This window comes from Phyllobates terribilis, unplaced genomic scaffold (genome assembly GCF_046119375.1).
Source record: "Phyllobates terribilis strain yellow unplaced genomic scaffold, ASM4611937v1 Scaffold_5__5_contigs__length_657084704, whole genome shotgun sequence".
In the NCBI taxonomy this organism is placed as follows: domain Eukaryota; kingdom Metazoa; phylum Chordata; class Amphibia; order Anura; family Dendrobatidae; genus Phyllobates; species Phyllobates terribilis.
The window spans coordinates 248,551,180-248,572,659 of record NW_027362765.1 but is presented as its reverse complement, the minus strand read 5'-3'; positions in this window follow the sequence as shown (position 1 = coordinate 248,572,659).

Genomic DNA, 21,480 nt, shown 5'->3' with positions numbered 1-21,480 from the left:
CGTGGAGTTGAGAGTGGTTTAACAAGACGGTTTTAATGCCCCTTGGAAGAGACGTGGAGGTCACAGTAGCTTAACAAGATGGTTTTAATGCCCCTTGGAAGAAACGTATAGAGGTCCCAGTGGGATAAAAATACAATATCAATGCCCCTTGGAAGTTTGGTGGAGGTCACAGTGGAATAGAAATACAATATCAATGCCCCTTGGAAGAGTGGTGGAGGACGCAGAGGAATAAAAAGACAATATCATTGCCCCTTGGAAGAGTGGTGGAGGTCCCCGTGGAATAAAAAGACAATATCAATGATCCTTGGAAGAGACGTGGAGGTCACAGTAGCTTAAGAAGACGATTTTAATGCCCCTTGGAAGAGACGTGGAGTTCAGGGTGGTTTAACAAGACGGTTTTAAAGCCCCTTGGAAGAGACGTGGAGCTCACAGTAGCTTAACAATACGGTTTTAATGCCCCTTGGAAGAGACGTGGAGTTCAGAGTGGTTTAACAAGATGGTTTTAATGCCCCTTGGAAGAGACATGGAGGTCCCAGTGGAATAAAAAGACAATATCAATACCCGTTGGAAGAGTGGTGGAGGTCGCAGTGGAATAAAAATACAAAATCAATGCCCCTTGGAAGAGTGGTGAAGGTCGCAGTGAAATAAAAAGACAATATCAATGCACTTTGTAAGAGTGGTGGAGGTCACAGTAGTTTAACAAGATGATTTTAATGCCCCTTGGAAGAGATATGGAGTTCAGAATAGTTTAACAAGACGGTTTTAATGCCCCTTGGAAGAGACGTGGAAGTCACAAAAGCTTAACAATACGGTTTTAATGCCCCTTGGAAGAGACGTGGAGTTCAGAGTGGTTTAACAAGACGGTTTTAATGCCCCTTGGAAGAGACATGGAGGTCCCAGTGGAATAAAAAGACAATGTCAATGCCCCTTGGAAGAGTGGTGGAGGTCGCAGTGGAATAAAAATACAATATCAATGCCCCTTGGAAGAGTGGTGGGAGTCGCAGTGAAATAAAAAAACAATATCAATGCCCCTTGGAAGAGTGGTGGAGTTCACAGTAGCTCAACAAGACGATTTTAATGCCCCTTGGAAGAGATGTGGAGTTCAGAGTGGTTTAACAAGACGGTTTTAATGTCCCTTGGAAGAGACGTGGAGGTCACAGTAGCTTAACAAGACGGTTTTAATGCCACTTGGAATAGACGTGGAATTCAGAGTTGTTTAACAAGACGGTTTTAATGCCTCTTGAAAGAGACGTGGAGGTCCCACTGGAATAAAAAGACAATATCAATGCCCCTTGGAAGAGTGGTGGAGGTTACAGTGGAATCAAAATACAATATCAGTGCCTCTTGGAAGAGTGGTGCAGGTTGCAGTGGAATAAAAAGACAATATCAATGCCCCTTGGAAGAATGGTGGAGGTCACAGTAGCTTAACAAGATGATTTTAATGCCCCTTGGAAGAGATATGGAGTTCAGAGTGGTTTAACTAGATGGTTTTAATACCCCCTGGTAGAGACGTGGAGGCCACAGTAGCTGAACAAGACGGTTTTAATGCCCCTTGAAAGAGACGTGGAATTCAGAGTTGCTTAACAAGATGGTTTTAATGACTCTTGAAAGAGACGTGGAGGTCCCAGTGGAATAAAAAGACAATATCAATACCCCTTGGAAGAGTGGTGGAGGTCGCAGTGGAATAAACCGACAATATCAATGCCCCTTGGAAGAGATATGGAGTACAGAGTGGTTTAAAAACACAGTTTTAATGCCCCTTGGAAGAGACGTGGAGGTCACAGTAGCTTAATAAGACGGTTTTAATGCCCCTTGGAAGAGACGTGGAGTTCAGAGTTGTTTAACAAGACAGTTTTAATGCCACTTGGAAGAGCCGTGGATGTCCCAGTGGAATAAAAAGACAATATCAATGCCCCTTGGAAAAGTGGTGGAGGTCACAGTAGCTTTAAAAGACGATTTTAATGCCCCTTGGAAGAGACGTGGAGTTGAGAGTGGTTTAACAAGACGGTTTTAATGCCCCTTGGAAGAGACGTGGAGGTCACAGTAGCTTAACAAGATGGTTTTAATGCCCCTTGGAAGAAACGTGGAGGTCCCAGTGGAATAAAAACACAATATCAATGCCCCTTGGAACAGTGGTGGAGGTCACAGTGGAAGAGAAATACAATATCAATGCCCCTTGGAAGAGTGGTGGAGGACGCAGAGGCATAAAAAGACAATATCATTGCCCCTTGGAAGAGTGGTGGAGGTCCGCGTGGAATAAGCATACAATATCAATGACCCTTGGAAGAGTGGTGGAGGTCCCAGTGGAATAAAAAGACAATATCAATGCCCCTTGGAAGAGTGGTGGAGGTCACAGTGGAATAAAAAGACAATATCAATGCCCCTTGGAACTGTGGTGGAGGTTACAGTGGAATTAAAAGACAATCTCAATGACCCTTGGAAGAGACGTGGAGGTCACAATATCTTTAGAAGACAGTTTAAATGTCCCTTGGAAGAGATGTGGAGGTCACAGTAGCTTTACAAGACGGTTTTAATGCCCCTTGGAAGTGACGTCGAGTTCAGATTGCTTTAACAAGACGGTTTTAATGCCCCTTGGAAGAGACGTGGAGGTCCCAGTGGAATAAAAAGACAATATCAATGCCCCTTGGAAGAGTGGTGGAGGATACAAAGGAATAAAAATAAAATATCAATGCCCCTTGGAAGAGTGGTGGAGGTCGCAGTGGAATAAAAAGACAATATCAGTGCCCCTTGGAAGAGTGGTGGAGGTCACAGTAGCTTTAAAAGACGGTTTTAATGCCCCTTGGAAGAGACGTGGAGTTCAGAGTGGTTTAACAAGACGGTTTTCATGCCCCTTGGAAGAGACGTGGAGGTCACAGCAGCTTAACAAGACGATTTTAATGCCCCTTGGAAGAGACGTGGAGGTCCCAGTGGAATAGAAAGACAATATCAATGCACCTTGGAAAAGTGGTGGAGGTTGCAGTGGAATAAAAATACTATATCAATGCCCCTTGGAAGAGTTGTTTAGGTCGCAGTGGAATAAAAAGACAATATCAATGCCCCTTGGAAGAGTGGTGGAGGTCGCAGTGGAATAATAAGACAATATCAATGCCCCTTGGAAGAGTGGCGGAGGTCCCAGTGGAATAAAAAGACAATATCAATGCCCCTTGGAAGAGTGGTGGATGTTACAGTGGAATAAAAATACAATATCAATGACTCTTGGAAGAGTGGTCGAGGTCGCAGTGGAATAAAAAGACAATATCAATGCCCCTTGGAAGAGTGGTGGAGGTCGCAGTGGAATAAAAATACAATATCAATGCCCCTTGGAAGAGTGGTGGAAATTGCGGTGAAATAAAAGACAATATCAATGCACCTTGGAAGAGTGGTCGAGGTCACAGTAGCTTAACAAGACGATTTTAATGCCCCTTGGAAGAGATATGGAGTTCAGAGTGGTTTAACTAGACTGTTTTAATGCCCCCTGGAAGAGACGTGGAGGTCACAGTATCTTAACAAGACTGTTTTAATGCCCCTTGGAAGAGACGTGGAGTTCAGAGTTGTTTAACAAGATGGTTTTAATGCCTCTTGGAAGAGACGTGGAGGTCCCAGTGGAATAAAAAGACAATATCAAAGCCACTTGGAAGAGTGGTGGAGGTCACAGTGAAAAAAAGACAATATTAATGCCCCTTGGAAGAGTGGTGGAGGTTACAGTTTAATTAAAAGACAATATCAATGACCCTTGGAAGAGACGTGGAGGTCACAGTAGCTTAAGAAGACGGTTTTAATGCCCCTTGGAAGAGACATGGAGGTTCCAGTGGAATAGAAAGACAATATCAATGCACCTTGGAAGAGTGGTCGAGGTCACAGTAGCTTAACAAGACGATTTTAATGCCCCTTGGAAGAGATGTGGAGTTCAGAGTGGTTTAACAAGACGGTTTTAATGTCCCTTGGAAGAGACGTGGAGGTCACAGTAGCTTAACAAGACGGTTTTAATGCCAATTGGAATAGACGTGGAATTCAGAGTTGTTTAACAAGACGGTTTTAATGCCTCTTGAAAGAGACGTGGAGGTCCCACTGGAATAAAAAGACAATATCAATGCCCCTTGGAAGAGTGGTGGAGGTTACAGTGGAATAAAAATACAATATCAGTGCTTCTTGGAAGAGTGGTGGAGGTTGCAGTGGAATAAAAAGACAATATCAATGCCCCTTGGAAGAATGGTGGAGGTCACAGTAGCTTAACAAGATGATTTTAATGCCCCTTGGAAGAGATATGGAGTTCAGAGTGGTTTAATTAGATGGTTTTAATACCCCCTGGTAGAGACGTGGAGGCCACAGTAGCTGAACAAGACGGTTTTAATGCCCCTTGGAAGAGACGTGGAGTTCAGAGTTGTTTAACAAGATGGTTTTAATGACTCTTGAAAGAGACGTGGAGGTCCCAGTGGAATAAAAAGACAATATCAATACCCCTTGGAAGAGTGGTGGAGGTCGCAGTGGAATAAACCGACAATATCAATGCCCCTTGGATTAGATATGGAGTACAACGTGGTTTAAAACACAGTTTTAATGCCCCTTGGAAGAGACGTGGAGGTCACAGTAGCTTAACAAGACGGTTTTCATGCCCCTTGGAGGAGACGTGGAGTTCAGAGTTGTTTAACAAGACAGTTTTAATGCCATTTGGAAGAGCCGTGGATGTCCCAGTGGAATAAAAAGACAATATCAACGCCCCTTGGAAAAGTGGTGGAGGTCACAGTAGCTTTAAAAGACGATTTTAATGCCGCTTGGAAGAGACGTGGAGTTGAGAGTGGTTTAACAAGACGGTTTTAATGCCCCTTGGAAGAGACGTTGAGGTCACAGTAGCTTAACAAGATGGTTTTAATGCCCCTTGGAAGAAACGTGGAGGTCCCAGTGGAATAAAAATACAATATCAATGCCCCTTGGAACGGTGGTGGAGGTCACAGTGGAAGAGAAATACAATATTAATGCCCCTTGGAAGAGTGGTGGAGGACGCAGAGGAATAAAAAGACAATATCATTGCCCCTTGGAAGAGTGGTGGAGGTCCGCGTGGAATAAAAATACAATATCAATGACCCTTGAAAGAGACGTGGAGGTCACAGAAGCTTAAGAAGACGATTTTAATGCCCCTTGGAAGAGACGTGGAGTTCAGGGTGGTTTAACAAGACGGTTTTAAAGCCCCTTGGAAGAGACATGGAGGTCACAGTATCTTAACAATACGGTTTTAATGCCCCTTGGAAGAGACGTGGAGTTCAGAGTGGTTTAACAAGATGGTTTTAATGCCCCTTGGAAGAGACGTGGAGGTCCCAGTGGAATAAAATGACAATATCAATGCCCCTTGGAAGAGTGGTGGAGGTCGCAGTGGAATAAAAATACAATATCAATGTCCCTTGGAAGAGTGGTGGAGGTCGCAGTGGAATAAAAATACAATATCAATGTCCCTTGGAAGAGTGGTGGAGGTCGCAGTGGAATGAAAAGACAATATCAATGCCCCTTGGAAGAGTGGTGGAGGTCTCAGTGGAATAAAAAGACAACATCAATGCCCCTTGGAATAGTGGTGGAGGTCCCAGTGGAATAAAACGACAATATCAGTGACCCTTGGAAGAGACGTGGATGTCACAGTAGGTTAACAACATGATTTTAATGCCCCATGGTAGAGACGTGGAGGTCCCAGTGGAATAAAAAGACAATATCAATGCCCCTTGGAAGAGTGGTGCAGGTCGCAGTTTAATAAAAATACAATATGAATGCCCTTTGGAAGAGTGGTGGAGGTTGCAGTGGAATAAAAAGACAGTATCAATGCCCCTTGGAAGAGTGGTGGAGGTCGAAGTGGAATTAAAATACAATATCAATTTGTCTTGGAAGAGTGGTGGACGTCACAGTAGTTTAACAAGACGGTTTTAATGCCCCTTGGAAGAGACGTGGAGGTCACAGTAGATTAATAAGACTGTTTTAATGCCCCTTGGAAGAGACGTGGAGTTCAGAGTTGTTTAACAATATAGTTTTAATGCTCCTTGGAAGAGACGTGGAGGTCCCAGTGGAAAAAAAAGACAATATCAATGCCCCTTGGAAGAGTGGTGGAGGTCCCAGTGGAAAAAAAAGACAATATCAATGCCCCTTGGAAGAGTGGTGGAGATCCCAGTGGAATTAAAAGACAATATCAATGCCCCTTGGAAGAGTGTTGGAAGTTACAGTTGAATAAAAAAACAATATCAATGCCCCTTGGAAAAGTGGTGGAGGTCGCAGTGGAATAATAAGACAATATCAATGCCCCTTGGAAGAGTGGTGGAGTTCACAGTAGCTTAACAAGTCGATTTTATTGCCCCTTGGAAGAGATATGGAGTTCAGAGTGGTTTAACTAGACAGTTTTAATGTCTCTTGAAAGAGACGTGGAGGTCACAGTAGCTTAACAAGACGGTTTTAATGCCACTTAGAATAGATGTGAAATTCAGAGTAGTTTAACAAGACGGTTTTAATGCCTTTGAAAGAGACGTGGAGGTCCCACTGGAATAAAAAGACAATATCAATGCCCCTTGGAAGAGTGGTGGAGGTTACAGTGGAATAAAAATACAATATCAGTGCCTCTTGGAAGAGTGGTGGAGGTTGCAGTGGAATAAAAAGACAATATCAATGCCCCTTGGAAGAATGGTGGGGGTCACAGTAGCTTAACAAGATGATTTTAATGCCCCTTGGAAGAGATATGGAGTTCAGAGTGGTTTAACTAGATGGTTTTAATGCCCCCTGGTAGAGACGTGGAGGCCACAGTAGCTGAACAAGACGGTTTTAATGCCCCTTGGAAGAGACGTGGAGTTCAGAGTTGTTTAACAAGATGGTTTTAATGACTCTTGAAAGAGACGTGAAGGTCCCAGTGGAATAAAAAGACAATATCAATACCCCTTGGAAAAGTGGTGGAGGTCGCAGTGGAAGAAACAGACAATATCAATGCCCCTTGGAAGGGTGGTGGAGGTTACAGTGGAATAAAAATACAATATCATTGACCCTTCGAAGAGACGTGGCGGTCACAGTAGCTTAACAAGACTGTTTTAATGCCCATTGGAAGAGATGTGGAGGTCACAGTAGCTTTACAAGACGGTTTTAATGCCCCTTGGAAGAGACGGGAGTTCAGTGTGGTTTAACAAGACGGTTTTAATGCCCCTTGAAAGAGACGTGTAGGTCCCAGTGGAATAAGAAGACCATAGCAATGCCCCTTGGAAGAGTGGTGGAGGTCGCAGTGGAATAAAAATACAATATCAATGCCCCTTGGAAGAGTGGTGGAGGTCTCAGTGGAATAAAAAGACAACATCAATGCCCCTTGGAATAGTGGTGGAGGTCCCAGTGGAATAAAACGACAATATCAATGACCCTTGGAAGAGACGTGGATGTCACAGTAGGTTAACAACATGATTTTAATGCCCCATGGTAGAGACGTGGAGGTCCCAGTGGAATAAAAAGACAATATCAATGCCCCTTGGAAGAGTGGTGGAGGTCGCAGTTTAATAAAAATACAATATCAATGCCCCTTGGAAGAGTGGTGAAGGTCGAAGTGGAATAAAAATACAATATCAATGTGCCTTGGAAGAGTGGTGGAGGTCACAGTAGTTTAACAAGAAGATTTTAATGCCCCTTGGAAGAAATAAGAAGTTCAGAGTGGTTTAACAAGAGAGTTTTAATGCCCTTTGGAAGAGACGTGGAGGTCACAGTAGATTAAAAAGACTGTTTTAATGCCCCTTGGAAGAGACGTGGAGTTCAGAGTTGTTTAACAATATAGTTTTAATGCTCCTTGGAAGAGACGTGGAGGTCCCAGTGGAATAAAAAGACAATATCAATGCCCCTTGGCAGAGTGGTGGAGGTCCCAGTGGAATAAAAAGACAATATCAATGCCTCTTGGAAGAGTAGTGGAGGTTACAGTGGAATAAAAATACAATATCAATGCCCCTTGGAAGAGTGCTGGAGGTCGCAGTAGAATAAAAAGGCTATATCAATGCCCCTTGGAAGAGAGGTGGAAGTCACCGTAGGTTAACAAGATGATCTTAATGCCCCTTGGAAGAGATATGGAGCTCAGAGTCGTTTAACAAGACGGTTTTAATGCCCCTTGGAAGAGACGTGGAGTTCAGAGTTGTTTAACAAGACGGTTTTAATGCCCCTTGGAAGAGACTTGGAGGTCCCAGTGGAATAAAAAGACAATATCAATGCCCCTTGGAAGAGTGGTGGAGGTCACAGTAGCTTAATAAGACTGTTTTAATGCTCATTGGAAGAGATGTGGAGGTCACAGTAGCTTTGCAAGACGGTTTTAATGCCCCTTGGAAGAGACGTGGAGTTACAAGTAGTTTAACAAGACGGTTTTAATGCCCCTTGGAAGAGATATGGAGTTCAGAGTGGTTTAACTAGACAGTTTTAATGCCCCTTGGAAGAGATGTGGAGGTCACAGTAGCTTAAAAAGACTGTTTTAATGTCCATTAGAAGAGATGTGGAGGTCATAGTAGCTTTGCAAGACGGTTTTAATGCCCCTTGGAAGAGACGTGGAGTTACAAGTAGTTTAACAAGACGGTTTTAATGCCCCTTGGAAGAGACGTGGAGTTCAAAGTGGTTTAACAAGATGGTTTTAATGCCCCTTGGAAGAGACGTGAAGGTCCCAGTGGAATAAAAAGACAATATCAATGCCCCTTGGAAGAGTGGTGGAGGTCCCAGTGGAATAAAAAGACAATATCAATGCCCCTTGGAAGAGTGGTGGAGGTCACAGTGGAATAATAAGACAATATCAATGCCCCTTGGAAGAGTGGAGGAGTTCACAGTAGCTTACAAGTCGATTTTAATGCCCCTTGGAAGAGATATGGAGTTCAGAGTGGTTTAACTAGACAGTTTTAATGCCCCTTGGTAGAGACGTGGAGGTCACAGTAGCTTAATAAGACTGTTTAATGCCCATTGGAAGAGATGTGGAGGTCACAGTAGCTTTGCAAGACGGTTTTAATGCCCCTTGGAAGAGACGTGGAGTTACAAGTAGTTTAACAAGACGGTTTAATGCCCCTTGGAAGAGACGTGGAGTTCAGAGTGGTTTAACAAGATGGTTTTAATGCCCCTTCGAAGAGACGTGGAGGTCCCAGTGGAATAAAAAGACAATATCAATGCCCCTTGGAAGAGTGGTGGAGGTCGCAGTGGAATAAAAATACAATATCAATGCCCCTTGGAAGAGTGGTGAAGGTCGCAGTAAAAGAAAAAGACAATATCAATGCACTTTGGAAGAGTGGTGGAGGTCACAGTAGTTTAACAAGACGATTTTTATGCCCCTTGGAAGAGATATGGAGTTCAGAATGGTTTAACAAGACGGTTTTAATGCCCCTTGGAAGAGACGTGGAGGTCACAATAGCTTAACAATACGGTTTTAATGCCCCTTATAAGAGACGTGGAGTTCAGAGTGGTTTAACAAGATGGTTTTAATGCCCCTTGGAAGAGACATGGAGGTCCCAGTGGAATAAAAAGACAATATCAATGCCCCTTGGAAGAGTGGTGGAGGTCGCAGTGGAATAAAAATACAATATCAATGCCCCTTGGAAGAGTGGTGGAGGTCGCAGTGAAATAAAAAGACAATATCAATGCCCTTTGGAAGAGTGGTGGAGTTCACAGTAGCTTAACAAGACGATTTTAATGCCCCTTGGAAGAGATGTGTAGTTCAGAGTAGTTTAACAAGACGGTTTTAATGTCCCTTGGAAGAGACGTGGAGGTCACAGTAGCTTAACAAGACGGTTTTAATGCCACTTGGAATAGATGTGGAATTCAGAGTTGTTTAACAAGACGGTTTTAATGCCTCTTGAAACAGACGTGGAGGTCCCACTGGAATAAAAAGACAATATCAATGTCACTTGTAAGAGTGGTGGAGCTTACAGTGGAATAAAAATACAATATCAGTGCCTCTTGGAAGAGTGGTGGAGGTCGCAGTGGAATAAAAAGACAATATCAATGCCCCTTGGAAGAATGGTGGAGGTCACAGTAGCTGAACAAGATGATTTTAATGCCCCTTGGAAGAGATATGGAGTTCAGAGTGGTTTAACTAGATGGTTTTAATGCCCCCTGGTAGAGACGTGGAGGCCACAGTAGCTGAACAAGACGGTTTTAATGCCCCTTCGAAGACACGTGGAGTTCAGAGTTGTTTAACAAGATGGTTTTAATAACTCTTGAAAGCGACGTGGAGGTCCCAATGGAATAAAAAGACAATATCAATACCCCTTGGAAGAGTGGTGGAGGTCGCATTGGGATAAACATACAATATCAATGCCCCTTGGAATGGTGGTGGAGGTTACAGTGGAATAAAAATACAATATCATTGACCCTTCGAAGAGACGTGGCGGTCACAGTAGCTTAACAAGACGGTTTTAATGCCCATTGTAAAAGATGTGGAGGTCACAGTAGCTTTACAAGATGGTTTTAATGCCCCTTGGAAGAGACGTGGAGTTCAGAGTGGATTAACAAGACGGTTTTAATGTCCCTTGAAAGAGACATGTAGGTCCCAGTGGAATAAGAAGACCATAGCAATGCCCCTTGGAAGAGTGGTGGAGGTCGCAGTGGAATAAAAATACAATATCAATGCCCCTTGGAAGAGTGGTGGAGGTCGCAGTGGAATGAAAAGACAACACCAATGCCCCTTGGAATAGTGATGGAGGTCCCAGTGGAATAAAACAACAATATCAATGACCCTTGGAAGAGACGTGGATGTCACAGTAGGTTAACAACATGATTTTAATGCCCCATGGTAGAGACGTGGAGGTCCCAGTGGAATAAAAAGACAATATCAATGCCCCTTGGAAGAGTGGTGGAGGTCGCAGTTTAATAAAAATACAATATCAATGCCCCTTGGAAGAGTGGTGGAGGTTGCAGTGGAATAAAAAGACAGTATCAATGCCCCTTGGAAGAGTGGTGGAGGTCGAAGTGGAATAAAAATACAATATCAGTGTGCCTTGGAAGAGTGGTGGAGGTCACAGTAGTTTAACAAGACGATTTTAATGCCCCTTGGAAGAAATAAGAAGTTCAGAGTGGTTTAACAAGACGGTTTTAATGCCCCTTGGAAGAGACGTGGAGGTCACAGTAGATTAACAAGACTGTTTTAATGCCCCTTGGAAGAGACGTGGAGTTCAGAGTTGTTTAAAAATATAGTTTTAATGCCCCATGGTAGAGACGTGGAGGTCCCAGTGGAATAAAAAGACAATATCAATGCCCCTTGGAAGAGTGGTGGAGGTCGCAGTTTAATAAAAATACATTATCAATGCCCCTTGAAAGAGTGGTGGAGGTCGCAGTAGAATAAAAATAAAATATCAATGCCACTTGGAAGAGTGGTGGAGGTCGCAGTGGAATAAAAAGACAATATCAATGCTCCTTGGAAGAGTGGTGGAGGTCCCATGGAATAAAAAGACAATATCAATGCTCCTTGGAAGAGTGGTGGAGGTTACAGTGGAATAAAAATACAATATCAATGCCCCTTGGAAGAGTGGTGGAGGTCGCAGTAGAATGAAAAGACAATATTAATGCCCCTTGGAAGAGTGGTGGAGGTCACAGTAGGTTAACAAGATGATCTTAATGCCCATTGGAATAGATATGGAGCTCAGAGTGGTTTAACAAGATGGTTTTAATGCCCCTTGGAAGAGACATGGAGGTCCCAGTGGAATAAAAAGACAATATCAATGCCCCTTGGAAGAGTGGTAGAGGTCCCAGTGGAATAAAAAGACAATATCAATGCCCCTTGGAAGAGTGGTGGAGGTTACAGTGGAATAAAAAAACAATATCAATGCCCCTTGGAAGAGTGGTGGAGGTCGCCGTGGAATAATAAGACAATATCAATGCCCCTTGGAAGAGTGGTGGAGTTCACAGTAGCTTAACAAGTCTATTTTAATGCCCCTTGGAAGAGATATGGAGTTCAGAGTGGTTTAACTACACAGTTTTAATGCCCCTTGGAAGAGACGTGAAGGTCACAGTAGCTTAATAAGACTGTTTTAATGCCCATTGGAAGAGATGTGGAGGTCACAGTAGCTTTGCAAGATGGTTTTAATGCCCCTTGGAAGAGACGTGGAGTTCTGTGTGGTTTAACAAGACGGTTTTAATGCCCCTTGGAAGAGAAGTGGAGGTCCCAGTGGAATAAGAAGACTATATCAATGCCCCTTGGAAGAGTGGTGGAGGTCGCAGTGGAATAAAAATACAATATCAATACCCCTTGGAAGAGTGGTGGAGGTCGCAGTGGAATAAAAAGACAACATCAATGCCCCTTGGAATAGTGGTGGAGGTCCCAGTGGAATAAAACGACAATATCAATAACCCTTGGAAGAGACATGGAGGTCACAGTAGCTTAACAAGACAATTTTAATGACCCTTGGAAGAGACGTGCAGGTCCCAGTGGATAAGAAAGACAATATCAATGTCCCTTGGAAGAGAGGTGGAGGTCGCAGTGGAATAAAAATACAATATCAATGCCCCTTGGAAGAGTGGTGGAGGTAGCAGAGCAATAAAAAGACAATATCAATGCGCCTTGGAAGAGTGGTGGAGGTCGCAGTGGAATAAAAAGACAATATCAATGCCCCTTGGAAGAGACGTGGAGGTCACAGTAGCTTAACAATACGGTTTTAATGCCCCTTGGAAGAGACATGGAGTTCAGAATGGCTTAAAAAAACGTTTTTAATGCAACTTGGAAGAGACATGGTGGTCCCAGTGGAATAAAAAGACAATATCAATGCCCCTTGGAAGAGTGGTGGAGGTCGCAGTGGAAAAAAAATACAATATCAATGACCCTTGGAAGAGTGGTGGAGGTCGCAGTGAAATAAAAAGACAATATCAATGCCCCTTGGAAGAGTGGTGGAGGTCACAGTAGCTTAAAAAGACGATTTTAATGCCCCTTGGAAGAGATATGGAGTAAAGAGTGGTTTAAAAACACGGTTTTAATGCCCCTTGGAATAGACGTGGATGTCACAGTAGCTTAACAAGACTGTTTTAATGCCCCTTGGAAGAGACGTGGATTTCAGAGTTGTTTAACAAGACGGTTTTAATGCCCCTTGGAAGAGCCGTGGAGGTCCCAGTGGAATAAAAAGACAATATCAATGCCCCTTGGAAAAGTGGTGGTCACAGTAGCTTTAAAAGATGATTTTAATGCCCCTTGGAAGAGAAGTGGAGTTCAGAGTGGTTTAACAAGACGGTTTAAATGCCCCTTGGAAGAGACGTGGAGGTCACAGTAGCTTATCAAGATGGTTTTAATGTCCCTTGGAAGAAATGTGGAGGTCCCATTGGAATAGAAATACAATATCAATGCCCCTTGGAAGAGTGGTGGAGGTCACAGTGGAATAGAAATACAATATCAATGCCCCTTGGAAGAGTGGTGGAGGTTGCAGAGGAATAAAAAGACAATATCATTGCCCCTTGGAAGAGTGATGGAGGTCCCAGTGGAATAAAAAGACAATATCAATGACCCTTGGAAGAGACGTAGAGGTCACAGTAGCTTAAGAAGACGATTTTAATGCCCCTTGGAAGAGACGTGGAGGTCACAGCAGCTTAACAAGACGATTTTAATGCCCCTTGGAAGAGACGTGGAGGTCCCAGTGGAATAGAAAGACAATATCAATGCACCTTGGAAAAGTGGTGGAGGTTGCAGTGGAATAAAAATACTATATCAATGCCCCTTGGAAGAGTGGTTTAGGTCGCAGTGGAATAAAAAGACAATATCAATGCCCCTTGGAAGAGTGGTGGAGGTCGCAGTGGAATAATAAGACAATATCAATGCCCCTTGGAAGAGTGGCGGAGGTCCCAGTGGAATAAAAAGACAATATCAATGCCCCTTGGAAGAGTGGTGGATGTTACAGTGGAATAAAAATACAATATCAATGACTCTTGGAAGAGTGGTCGAGGTCGCAGTGGAATAAAAAGACAATATCAATGCCCCTTGGAAGAGTGGTGGAGGTCGCAGTGGAATAAAAATACAATATCAATGCCCCTTGGAAGAGTGGTGGAAATTGCGGTGAAATAAAAGACAATATCAATGCACCTTGGAAGAGTGGTCGAGGTCACAGTAGCTTAACAAGACGATTTTAATGCCCCTTGGAAGAGATATGGAGTTCAGAGTGGTTTAACTAGACTGTTTTAATGCCCCCTGGAAGAGACGTGGAGGTCACAGTATCTTAACAAGACTGTTTTAATGCCCCTTGGAAGAGACGTGGAGTTCAGAGTTGTTTAACAAGATGGTTTTAATGCCTCTTGGAAGAGACGTGGAGGTCCCAGTGGAATAAAAAGACAATATCAAAGCCACTTGGAAGAGTGGTGGAGGTCACAGTGAAAAAAAGACAATATTAATGCCCCTTGGAAGAGTGGTGGAGGTTACAGTTTAATTAAAAGACAATATCAATGACCCTTGGAAGAGACGTGGAGGTCACAGTAGCTTAAGAAGACGGTTTTAATGCCCCTTGGAAGAGACATGGAGGTTCCAGTGGAATAGAAAGACAATATCAATGCACCTTGGAAGAGTGGTCGAGGTCACAGTAGCTTAACAAGACGATTTTAATGCCCCTTGGAAGAGATGTGGAGTTCAGAGTGGTTTAACAAGACGGTTTTAATGTCCCTTGGAAGAGACGTGGAGGTCACAGTAGCTTAACAAGACGGTTTTAATGCCAATTGGAATAGACGTGGAATTCAGAGTTGTTTAACAAGACGGTTTTAATGCCTCTTGAAAGAGACGTGGAGGTCCCACTGGAATAAAAAGACAATATCAATGCCCCTTGGAAGAGTGGTGGAGGTTACAGTGGAATAAAAATACAATATCAGTGCTTCTTGGAAGAGTGGTGGAGGTTGCAGTGGAATAAAAAGACAATATCAATGCCCCTTGGAAGAATGGTGGAGGTCACAGTAGCTTAACAAGATGATTTTAATGCCCCTTGGAAGAGATATGGAGTTCAGAGTGGTTTAATTAGATGGTTTTAATACCCCCTGGTAGAGACGTGGAGGCCACAGTAGCTGAACAAGACGGTTTTAATGCCCCTTGGAAGAGACGTGGAGTTCAGAGTTGTTTAACAAGATGGTTTTAATGACTCTTGAAAGAGACGTGGAGGTCCCAGTGGAATAAAAAGACAATATCAATACCCCTTGGAAGAGTGGTGGAGGTCGCAGTGGAATAAACCGACAATATCAGTGCCCCTTGGATTAGATATGGAGTACAACGTGGTTTAAAACACAGTTTTAATGCCCCTTGGAAGAGACGTGGAGGTCACAGTAGCTTAACAAGACGGTTTTCATGCCCCTTGGAGGAGACGTGGAGTTCAGAGTTGTTTAACAAGACAGTTTTAATGCCATTTGGAAGAGCCGTGGATGTCCCAGTGGAATAAAAAGACAATATCAACGCCCCTTGGAAAAGTGGTGGAGGTCACAGTAGCTTTAAAAGACGATTTTAATGCCGCTTGGAAGAGACGTGGAGTTGAGAGTGGTTTAACAAGACGGTTTTAATGCCCCTTGGAAGAGACGTTGAGGTCACAGTAGCTTAACAAGATGGTTTTAATGCCCCTTGGAAGAAACGTGGAGGTCCCAGTGGAATAAAAATACAATATCAATGCCCCTTGGAACGGTGGTGGAGGTCACAGTGGAAGAGAAATACAATATTAATGCCCCTTGGAAGAGTGGTGGAGGACGCAGAGGAATAAAAAGACAATATCATTGCCCCTTGGAAGAGTGGTGGAGGTCCGCGTGGAATAAAAATACAATATCAATGACCCTTGAAAGAGACGTGGAGGTCACAGAAGCTTAAGAAGACGATTTTAATGCCCCTTGGAAGAGACGTGGAGTTCAGGGTGGTTTAACAAGACGGTTTTAAAGCCCCTTGGAAGAGACATGGAGGTCACAGTATCTTAACAATACGGTTTTAATGCCCCTTGGAAGAGACGTGGAGTTCAGAGTGGTTTAACAAGATGGTTTTAATGCCCCTTGGAAGAGACGTGGAGGTCCCAGTGGAATAAAATGACAATATCAATGCCCCTTGGAAGAGTGGTGGAGGTCGCAGTGGAATAAAAATACAATATCAATGTCCCTTGGAAGAGTGGTGGAGGTCGCAGTGGAATAAAAATACAATATCAATGTCCCTTGGAAGAGTGGTGGAGGTCGCAGTGGAATGAAAAGACAATATCAATGCCCCTTGGAAGAGTGGTGGAGGTCTCAGTGGAATAAAAAGACAACATCAATGCCCCTTGGAATAGTGGTGGAGGTCCCAGTGGAATAAAACGACAATATCAGTGACCCTTGGAAGAGACGTGGATGTCACAGTAGGTTAACAACATGATTTTAATGCCCCATGGTAGAGACGTGGAGGTCCCAGTGGAATAAAAAGACAATATCAATGCCCCTTGGAAGAGTGGTGCAGGTCGCAGTTTAATAAAAATACAATATGAATGCCCTTTGGAAGAGTGGTGGAGGTTGCAGTGGAATAAAAAGACAGTATCAATGCCCCTTGGAAGAGTGGTGGAGGTCGAAGTGGAATTAAAATACAATATCAATTTGTCTTGGAAGAGTGGTGGACGTCACAGTAGTTTAACAAGACGGTTTTAATGCCCCTTGGAAGAGACGTGGAGGTCACAGTAGATTAATAAGACTGTTTTAATGCCCCTTGGAAGAGACGTGGAGTTCAGAGTTGTTTAACAATATAGTTTTAATGCTCCTTGGAAGAGACGTGGAGGTCCCAGTGGAAAAAAAAGACAATATCAATGCCCCTTGGAAGAGTGGTGGAGGTCCCAGTGGAAAAAAAAGACAATATCAATGCCCCTTGGAAGAGTGGTGGAGATCCCAGTGGAATTAAAAGACAATATCAATGCCCCTTGGAAGAGTGTTGGAAGTTACAGTTGAATAAAAAAACAATATCAATGCCCCTTGGAAAAGTGGTGGAGGTCGCAGTGGAATAATAAGACAATATCAATGCCCCTTGGAAGAGTGGTGGAGTTCACAGTAGCTTAACAAGTCGATTTTATTGCCCCTTGGAAGAGATATGGAGTTCAGAGTGGTTTAACTAGACAGTTTTAATGTCTCTTGAAAGAGACGTGGAGGTCACAGTAGCTTAACAAGACGGTTTTAATGCCACTTAGAATAGATGTGAAATTCAGAGTAGTTTAACAAGACGGTTTTAATGCCTTTGAAAGAGACGTGGAGGTCCCACTGGAATAAAAAGACAATATCAATGCCCCTTGGAAGAGTGGTGGAGGTTACAGTGGAATAAAAATACAATATCAGTGCCTCTTGGAAGAGTGGTGGAGGTTGCAGTGGAATAAAAAGACAATATCAATGCCCCTTGGAAGAATGGTGGGGGTCACAGTAGCTTAACAAGATGATTTTAATGCCCCTTGGAAGAGATATGGAGTTCAGAGTGGTTTAACTAGATGGTTTTAATGCCCCCTGGTAGAGACGTGGAGGCCACAGTAGCTGAACAAGACGGTTTTAATGCCCCTTGGAAGAGACGTGGAGTTCAGAGTTGTTTAACAAGATGGTTTTAATGACTCTTGAAAGAGACGTGAAGGTCCCAGTGGAATAAAAAGACAATATCAATACCCCTTGGAAAAGTGGTGGAGGTCGCAGTGGAAGAAACAGACAATATCAATGCCCCTTGGAAGGGTGGTGGAGGTTACAGTGGAATAAAAATACAATATCATTGACCCTTCGAAGAGACGTGGCGGTCACAGTAGCTTAACAAGACTGTTTTAATGCCCATTGGAAGAGATGTGGAGGTCACAGTAGCTTTACAAGACGGTTTTAATGCCCCTTGGAAGAGACGGGAGTTCAGTGTGGTTTAACAAGACGGTTTTAATGCCCCTTGAAAGAGACGTGTAGGTCCCAGTGGAATAAGAAGACCATAGCAATGCCCCTTGGAAGAGTGGTGGAGGTCGCAGTGGAATAAAAATACAATATCAATGCCCCTTGGAAGAGTGGTGGAGGTCTCAGTGGAATAAAAAGACAACATCAATGCCCCTTGGAATAGTGGTGGAGGTCCCAGTGGAATAAAACGACAATATCAATGACCCTTGGAAGAGACGTGGATGTCACAGTAGGTTAACAACATGATTTTAATGCCCCATGGTAGAGACGTGGAGGTCCCAGTGGAATAAAAAGACAATATCAATGCCCCTTGGAAGAGTGGTGGAGGTCGCAGTTTAATAAAAATACAATATCAATGCCCCTTGGAAGAGTGGTGAAGGTCGAAGTGGAATAAAAATACAACATCAATGTGCCTTGGAAGAGTGGTGGAGGTCACAGTAGTTTAACAAGAAGATTTTAATGCCCCTTGGAAGAAATAAGAAGTTCAGAGTGGTTTAACAAGAGAGTTTTAATGCCCTTTGGAAGAGACGTGGAGGTCACAGTAGATTAAAAAGACTGTTTTAATGCCCCTTGGAAGAGACGTGGAGTTCAGAGTTGTTTAACAATATAGTTTTAATGCTCCTTGGAAGAGACGTGGAGGTCCCAGTGGAATAAAAAGACAATATCAATGCCCCTTGGCAGAGTGGTGGAGGTCCCAGTGGAATAAAAAGACAATATCAATGCCTCTTGGAAGAGTAGTGGAGGTTACAGTGGAATAAAAATACAATATCAATGCCCCTTGGAAGAGTGCTGGAGGTCGCAGTAGAATAAAAAGGCTATATCAATGCCCCTTGGAAGAGAGGTGGAAGTCACCGTAGGTTAACAAGATGATCTTAATGCCCCTTGGAAGAGATATGGAGCTCAGAGTCGTTTAACAAGACGGTTTTAATGCCCCTTGGAAGAGACGTGGAGTTCAGAGTTGTTTAACAAGACGGTTTTAATGCCCCTTGGAAGAGACTTGGAGGTCCCAGTGGAATAAAAAGACAATATCAATGCCCCTTGGAAGAGTGGTGGAGGTCACAGTAGCTTAATAAGACTGTTTTAATGCTCATTGGAAGAGATGTGGAGGTCACAGTAGCTTTGCAAGACGGTTTTAATGCCCCTTGGAAGAGACGTGGAGTTACAAGTAGTTTAACAAGACGGTTTTAATGCCCCTTGGAAGAGATATGGAGTTCAGAGTGGTTTAACTAGACAGTTTTAATGCCCCTTGGAAGAGATGTGGAGGTCACAGTAGCTTAAAAAGACTGTTTTAATGTCCATTAGAAGAGATGTGGAGGTCACAGTAGCTTTGCAAGACGGTTTTAATGCCCCTTGGAAGAGACGTGGAGTTACAAGTAGTTTAACAAGACGGTTTTAATGCCCCTTGGAAGAGACGTGGAGTTCAAAGTGGTTTAACAAGATGGTTTTAATGCCCCTTGGAAGAGACGTGAAGGTCCCAGTGGAATAAAAAGACAATATCAATGCCCCTTGGAAGAGTGGTGGAGGTCCCAGTGGAATAAAAAGACAATATCAATGCCCCTTGGAAGAGTGGTGGAGGTCACAGTGGAATAATAAGACAATATCAATGCCCCTTGGAAGAGTGGAGGAGTTCACAGTAGCTTACAAGTCGATTTTAATGCCCCTTGGAAGAGATATGGAGTTCAGAGTGGTTTAACTAGACAGTTTTAATGCCCCTTGGTAGAGACGTGGAGGTCACAGTAGCTTAATAAGACTGTTTAATGCCCATTGGAAGAGATGTGGAGGTCACAGTAGCTTTGCAAGACGGTTTTAATGCCCCTTGGAAGAGACGTGGAGTTACAAGTAGTTTAACAAGACGGTTTAATGCCCCTTGGAAGAGACGTGGAGTTCAGAGTGGTTTAACAAGATGGTTTTAATGCCCCTTCGAAGAGACGTGGAGGTCCCAGTGGAATAAAAAGACAATATCAATGCCCCTTGGAAGAGTGGTGGAGGTCGCAGTGGAATAAAAATACAATATCAATGCCCCTTGGAAGAGTGGTGAAGGTCGCAGTAAAAGAAAAAGACAATATCAATGCACTTTGGAAGAGTGGTGGAGGTCACAGTAGTTTAACAAGACGATTTTTATGCCCCTTGGAAGAGATATGGAGTTCAGAATGGTTTAACAAGACGGTTTTAATGCCCCTTGGAAGAGACGTGGAGGTCACAATAGCTTAACAATACGGTTTTAATGCCCCTTATAAGAGACGTGGAGTTCAGAGTGGTTTAACAAGATGGTTTTAATGCCCCTTGGAAGAGACATGGAGGTCCCAGTGGAATAAAAAGACAATATCAATGCCCCTTGGAAGAGTGGTGGAGGTCGCAGTGGAATAAAAATACAATATCAATGCCCCTTGGAAGAGTGGTGGAGGTCGCAGTGAAATAAAAAGACAATATCAATGCCCTTTGGAAGAGTGGTGGAGTTCACAGTAGCTTAACAAGACGATTTTAATGCCCCTTGGAAGAGATGTGTAGTTCAGAGTAGTTTAACAAGACGGTTTTAATGTCCCTTGGAAGAGACGTGGAGGTCACAGTAGCTTAACAAGACGGTTTTAATGCCACTTGGAATAGATGTGGAATTCAGAGTTGTTTAACAAGACGGTTTTAATGCCTCTTGAAACAGACGTGGAGGTCCCACTGGAATAAAAAGACAATATCAATGTCACTTGTAAGAGTGGTGGAGCTTACAGTGGAATAAAAATACAATATCAGTGCCTCTTGGAAGAGTGGTGGAGGTCGCAGTGGAATAAAAAGACAATATCAATGCCCCTTGGAAGAATGGTGGAGGTCACAGTAGCTGAACAAGATGATTTTAATGCCCCTTGGAAGAGATATGGAGTTCAGAGTGGTTTAACTAGATGGTTTTAATGCCCCCTGGTAGAGACGTGGAGGCCACAGTAGCTGAACAAGACGGTTTTAATGCCCCTTCGAAGACACGTGGAGTTCAGAGTTGTTTAACAAGATGGTTTTAATAACTCTTGAAAGCGACGTGGAGGTCCCAATGGAATAAAAAGACAATATCAATACCCCTTGGAAGAGTGGTGGAGGTCGCATTGGGATAAACATACAATATCAATGCCCCTTGGAATGGTGGTGGAGGTTACAGTGGAATAAAAATACAATATCATTGACCCTTCGAAGAGACGTGGCGGTCACAGTAGCTTAACAAGACGGTTTTAATGCCCATTGTAAAAGATGTGGAGGTCACAGTAGCTTTACAAGATGGTTTTAATGCCCCTTGGAAGAGACGTGGAGTTCAGAGTGGATTAACAAGACGGTTTTAATGTCCCTTGAAAGAGACATGTAGGTCCCAGTGGAATAAGAAGACCATAGCAATGCCCCTTGGAAGAGTGGTGGAGGTCGCAGTGGAATAAAAATACAATATCAATGCCCCTTGGAAGAGTGGTGGAGGTCGCAGTGGAATGAAAAGACAACACCAATGCCCCTTGGAATAGTGATGGAGGTCCCAGTGGAATAAAACAACAATATCAATGACCCTTGGAAGAGACGTGGATGTCACAGTAGGTTAACAACATGATTTTAATGCCCCATGGTAGAGACGTGGAGGTCCCAGTGGAATAAAAAGACAATATCAATGCCCCTTGGAAGAGTGGTGGAGGTCGCAGTTTAATAAAA